A 5841-nucleotide genomic window follows, 5' to 3' on the forward strand; every position below is an offset into this window, starting at 1 on the left:
GATTGTAGATTTTGGAATATTTTAGAAATTGGATCGATATGTTGAAATTCAATTTATTCTATATCAATGTTATTAGAACCAAACCAGAACTGATGGAACTGGTCGGTTCGACATTTTTGGCCCAAAACTAGTGTGAATCGGACCTCTCAAGCGGAATAGGCCAGTTTGGTACCAAACCGGCCGGTAAGTAAAAGTGACATTCTCCTTAATATTTCATTTCCATCATTTTACTTAAATTTTTAACATTACCATGAAATGACTCGCATGTTTGAGAGTAGTTCCAGCCTCATTGGATTTCATACATAGAAAATAGAATTTTAGATTTCACTCAAAATAGAACAGAATTAACAATTTTTCAGGATATCAGGATTGTGGGGGATCACAATGTTTCCATTGGGTTTTCTCATGTATGAGGGTAAGGAACTAGTATTTAATAAATATCAGCAATGTCTATATGTACTTTGATATTGGTGACATTAGTTGTCAGACTCCTCTATCATGACTCTACTAAAAATGTACCCATCACTCAAGAAAAATCTTGACTTTACATGCTACACCTTTTCTATCTTATTTTAATGCTTAGAGGGTTATATTGATGACGAAGATCCCAATATAGGCAATGATTTTGCTGATATGTAGGTATTTGTTGTAGCATGATTCTTTTTGGATGCTAGAGGCCATATAGAGCCTATTTATTGATGTGTTTTCGGTGTTTTTGGTTTGGGGATTGATCGCACTCAATGCTATATAAATGAGAACTTTTCCTTATCTGCGTATAAATGGTTTGGATTCATATGAATGCATATATATATATATGCTTTTCATTAAAATATGAGTATTTTATGTGTTTTTGGTAAACTGGTTCCTAGGGCACAAGGTTTTTAGTTTGATCGCCAGTTTGGTTATGATAACATTGTTCTATACATTAAACAAAAGGAAATATGTGATGGAATTACACTCAATTATCTAGTCCTTTATGGACAAATTAAGTGCTCCATTAAGTGTTTCAATTTAAATGTGAAATAATATGGTGTAGATCTCAAATTAAGTAGGATATTTTTCTTATAATTCAAATGGATAGCCATAAATAATGTGATTGATAAATAATTTCATTATCAAAGTTATTCATATTTAAAGTAGCACAACCATATTAGTAAAAGTGGTTGATATACACAAATAGACATATTAACCACATTAATAATTATTAGGTGTATGATACAGATTTAATATTAATATTTTGGAAATTCAAAATCATTGCCACAAAAATCTACAAACTCTAATTAATATTATTATTCATTATTATATAATTATAATAATTATATAAGTGTAAGGTAAGTATTCAATTAAATCAGTGAATTGTAACATTGAAAACTACAATTAAAACCTAATATTAAACCACAAAATTATTAATATTATTTATTAATATTCATAAACCTCAAATTAAAACGCAATATTTTAATCCTAATATTAAACCTCAACGCTAAAAGCATAATATTTGAAATATAATATTATGAAGTGTAATATTTGAAACTTAATATTATAAACTATTAATAATGTGCTCAATAATACTAATAATAATAATAATAATGATAATAATAGAGTAGTCAAATTTAATATTAATATTAATATCAATATCATTATTGTTATTATTATTATTCAACTTCCTCAACTTTGTTAATATTCATATTATTATTATTATTATTTATTTTGATTGTGATTGATTGAGGATGATCTTAGCTATGTAAAGTTCAGAATGTTTGGCTTTGGTGAATCATGGTTGATTATAATTCGATAGGGTTGAGTTATATTGACTCAGGATGACTATGATAAACATAGGGAAAACATAGGGTTGACCAAATTTGATCATGGCCAACTATTTAGAAAATTATTACCAATGTTCACTTTTTGTAAATATATTCACTAATGTGATTTACTATGTTTAACTATTAATATTTATAAATTTAACCAGAGATGAGGAGTGTTGACTATCAAACATAGTGAAACATAGTCAACAACATTAGTAAATGTTGACGACTAATTTTTTAATGCCGCAATGTGGAATTGACTAAGCTGTAATCTAATGTAACATTCCAATAACATTATCACATTATGGCAATGCTCGTCACAATGCAACATTAAATTGATTTTTCTACCATTCCAATGTCACAACATGTTTCATTATTACTATTAATCAATAAGCCAAACATAATCAAATATAGTTGAACATATTAAATATAGTTGACTAGATTTAAAATCTAATATTAAAACCCTAATATAAAAAAAACCAATATTTTACACTTAATATTATAAAACCTAATTATTAGAAAGTAGATAGTATTAATATTATTTATTAATAGTAATATTAAAGCCCAATATCGAAACCTAAAATTAAAATCCAATACTAAAACTACAATAGTAAAACCTAATATTATAAAACATAATTATTAGAAAGTAAATGTTACTAATAATATTAATAAATAGTAATTCTAATAAACCTAATATTATAAATCTTAATACCAAAACCTAATATGCTAAACTCAATAGTAAGACTTGATGTTACAAACATTAATATTAAAATCTAATATTATAGAACCTAATTTTTTTAAATTATTAATAATATGTTTAATTTGTTGTTGTTGTTGTTGTTGTTGTTGTTGTTGTTGTTGTTGTTGTTGTTGTTGTTGCTATTGCTGTTGTTGTTGTTGTTGTTGTTGTTGTTTTTGTCGTTGTTTTCGTCGTCATCGTCGTCTTTGTTGTCGTCATCGTCGTTTTCTTTCAGAGTTCTCGCATCTATAATTGTTTGAATCGATGTTTTGAACCATCCACCATGGCTCATCAGGATAGATCAGTAAGTGTGTAAGACATATCTCATTGGGCTGAATAAATAGAGTTAAGAGATGTAACAGGAATGGAGGTTGGCCCCGCCATAATTACTTTATAATATTTGGATTTAATTTAATCTTTCTCCAGAGAATCATGGAGAAAGATTGAGCAAATCCAGAAGCGTTTTATAACTTATAACCTGAAAATTAAAAGTAATACACCCTATCCTATTCTCCTTATAGAAGTAGGTCTTTCCCCTATTGAGAGCCTAGCTATGCTTAGGTTTCTGTTGTACAAGCACAAAATTAGTAACATAGACGATCATAGACTTCCTAAGCTAGCTTTAAATTCTAGCCAAAACCACCCAAGGCTCAATCGAGGGTGGCATAAAGACACAAGGGCCTGGTTAAACTATTGGGAGATCAACGAAAATGATGCATTGCAAAACATAAATAACATTAAAGATATTGTTACTTCTAAGTTCAAAGAAAAAATGTGGTGTGAGAAAGACTTAGCGGCTAAAAGAAAATTAAGTTATTATAAGAAGGTCATCAACCCCACCCTAGAAGATCAAAAGTATCTCTCTATTTTAACTAGCTCAAAGAAGAAAATTAATATAGCAAAGATTAGAACGAATTCTCATGAGCTCCATAGTGAAACAGGTCATTGGGCAGTTCCTAAAACGCCATGGACGGAAAGGATCTGCCATATATGTGAGAATAGGAACATCGAGGATGAAAACCACTTCCTCTTAGAGTGCCCCGCATATAACCACATTAGATCTCAGTTTCACAATCTTTGCTACAATACTGACCTTCCTAGCCTTTTACAATGTCAAAATTATAGTGAGCTCGGGAGGCTTCTCTCCAAGCTTTTTGAGCATAGGAATAAAATCTTAAATCAAAATAGATAATTTGTTTCTTTAGGTCCGATAGACCATTATTTGGTCTCAGTGGATGTTAACCATCATCATCATCATCATCAACAATAAAATGATTTAAATTAAAACATTTAACTATATAATAAGAATGAAAATTATTTTTAATGATTTTTAATTAATTTCAATTTATTGAGAATAAAAGTAAATTTAAAGGTTTTTATATTTGTTTTTATTTATAATTAATTTTATATTTGCTTTTATTTTATAATTAATTTTATTTCGGATTTGATCTTACTTTAGAATAAATTAATTAGATTGATTTTAATATTAATCTAGAATTAATGATTAAGATTTAATCTAAGTGTTAATTAATATTAATTTTTAATATTAGTGTTGTTCCTAGAATTTTTTAAAAAATTTTATTTTATTTATGATCTATAAATTTTTATATCTTAACTTAAAATTAAAATATAATTAAAATATAATTACAACTAAAATTAAAATATAATTAAATTATATCTAAAATCAAATAATATTAAAATTATATTAAAATTATGTTAAGGTTATATTACAAAATAAAATGATTTAATGATAATATATAATTAGAAATTTTTTTAAGTTAAATTAAAAAATACTTAGTGATAATATTTCGTTACAAATAAATTATTAAAAATAAGAAGGAAAAATAGGAAGGAAAAACAAAATGAGAAAAATATATATGTATATATAAAAATATAAAAATAAATAATTAAATAAATACATATACAAAAAATATATAATAATAATAATAATAATAATAATAATAATAATAATAATAATAATAATAATATATAAAAAAATAATTAAATAAATACATATAAAAAAAATTATATATATAATAATAATAATAATAATAAATAAATAAATAAATATGAAATAAATACATAAATAAATAAAAAATAAAAATAATACTAATAATAACAATAATAATAATTATATATTATTATTATATATATATTTTGTATATGTATTTATTTAATTATTTATTTTTATATTTTTATATATACATATATATTTTTCTCATTTTGTTTTTCCTTCCTATTTTTCCTTCTTATTTTTAATAATTTATTTGTAACGAAATATTATCACTAAGTATTTTTTAATTTAACTTAAATTTTTTTCTAATTATATATTATCATTAAATCATTTTATTTTGTAATATAATCTTAACATAATTTTAATATAATTTAATAATATAATTTTAATATTATTTGATTTTGGATATAATTTAATTATATTTTAATTTCAATTTAATTTTAATATAGTTTAATATAATTTTAGCTAGGGATTGGTCCCTCTATAAGAAATATTTTTTCCTTAGATATAATTTTTTAATTTATGTCTAACTAACTATTCTTATAAATTATTTTTACTAATTGAACATTTTGTTTATTTATTTAAAAAAAAAATTTATCATTATTATTTGAGGGACTGTCCCCCTCTAGGGTAATTTTTCCCCTTAGATTTGATTTTTATTTCTTGGTCTTTAACTAACTCTTAACATAAATTATTTTTAGGTTATAATTGAGCATAACTATTATATATTTTTAATTATTTTTAATATTTTCATCACTATATTAATTTATTTATAGGACTGGTCCTGGGTAGCATTTTTTAAGGTACCTAGTCAAAAGTAGCTGTTAGTCTTTCTAACCACTGGGGGCTTTGCTCTGTCTATTTAAACTGTTAGTCTTTCTAACCACTGGGGGCTTTGCTCTGTCTATTTAAACTGCTAGGCTGGATCTGTTTCTTTAACTTGTCCTGACGATGAACCACACTGGTTGGTTCAAAACGCGTCGACAAATGATGTCTCATGTGATCTTCGCCAATTTTTTTTTTGTAAACTGGACAAATAATTTTTAAATTAAACTAGAAAAACTATTTTTTAATCTAAAAATAAAATATATTTAATTCGTGGTTTGATAATCCGCAAATGATTTTTCATTTCAAAGTTGATATTTATTTAGTACCCTTCATATAAAAACGGATGTTGGTTTTCAAATTTGATACGTTCATGCTAAGTTTAGGTACATTACTACACCGTTAACACAACACCATGAGTGGAAATTTTAGTTATTTAATTAATTAGCGTTCTTTTC

Source organism: Pinus tabuliformis, chromosome 2_1, assembly GCF_031772625.1.
Source record: "Pinus tabuliformis cultivar Carrire ecotype Pingquan chromosome 2_1, CPIR1, whole genome shotgun sequence".
NCBI lineage: Eukaryota > Viridiplantae > Streptophyta > Pinopsida > Pinales > Pinaceae > Pinus > Pinus tabuliformis.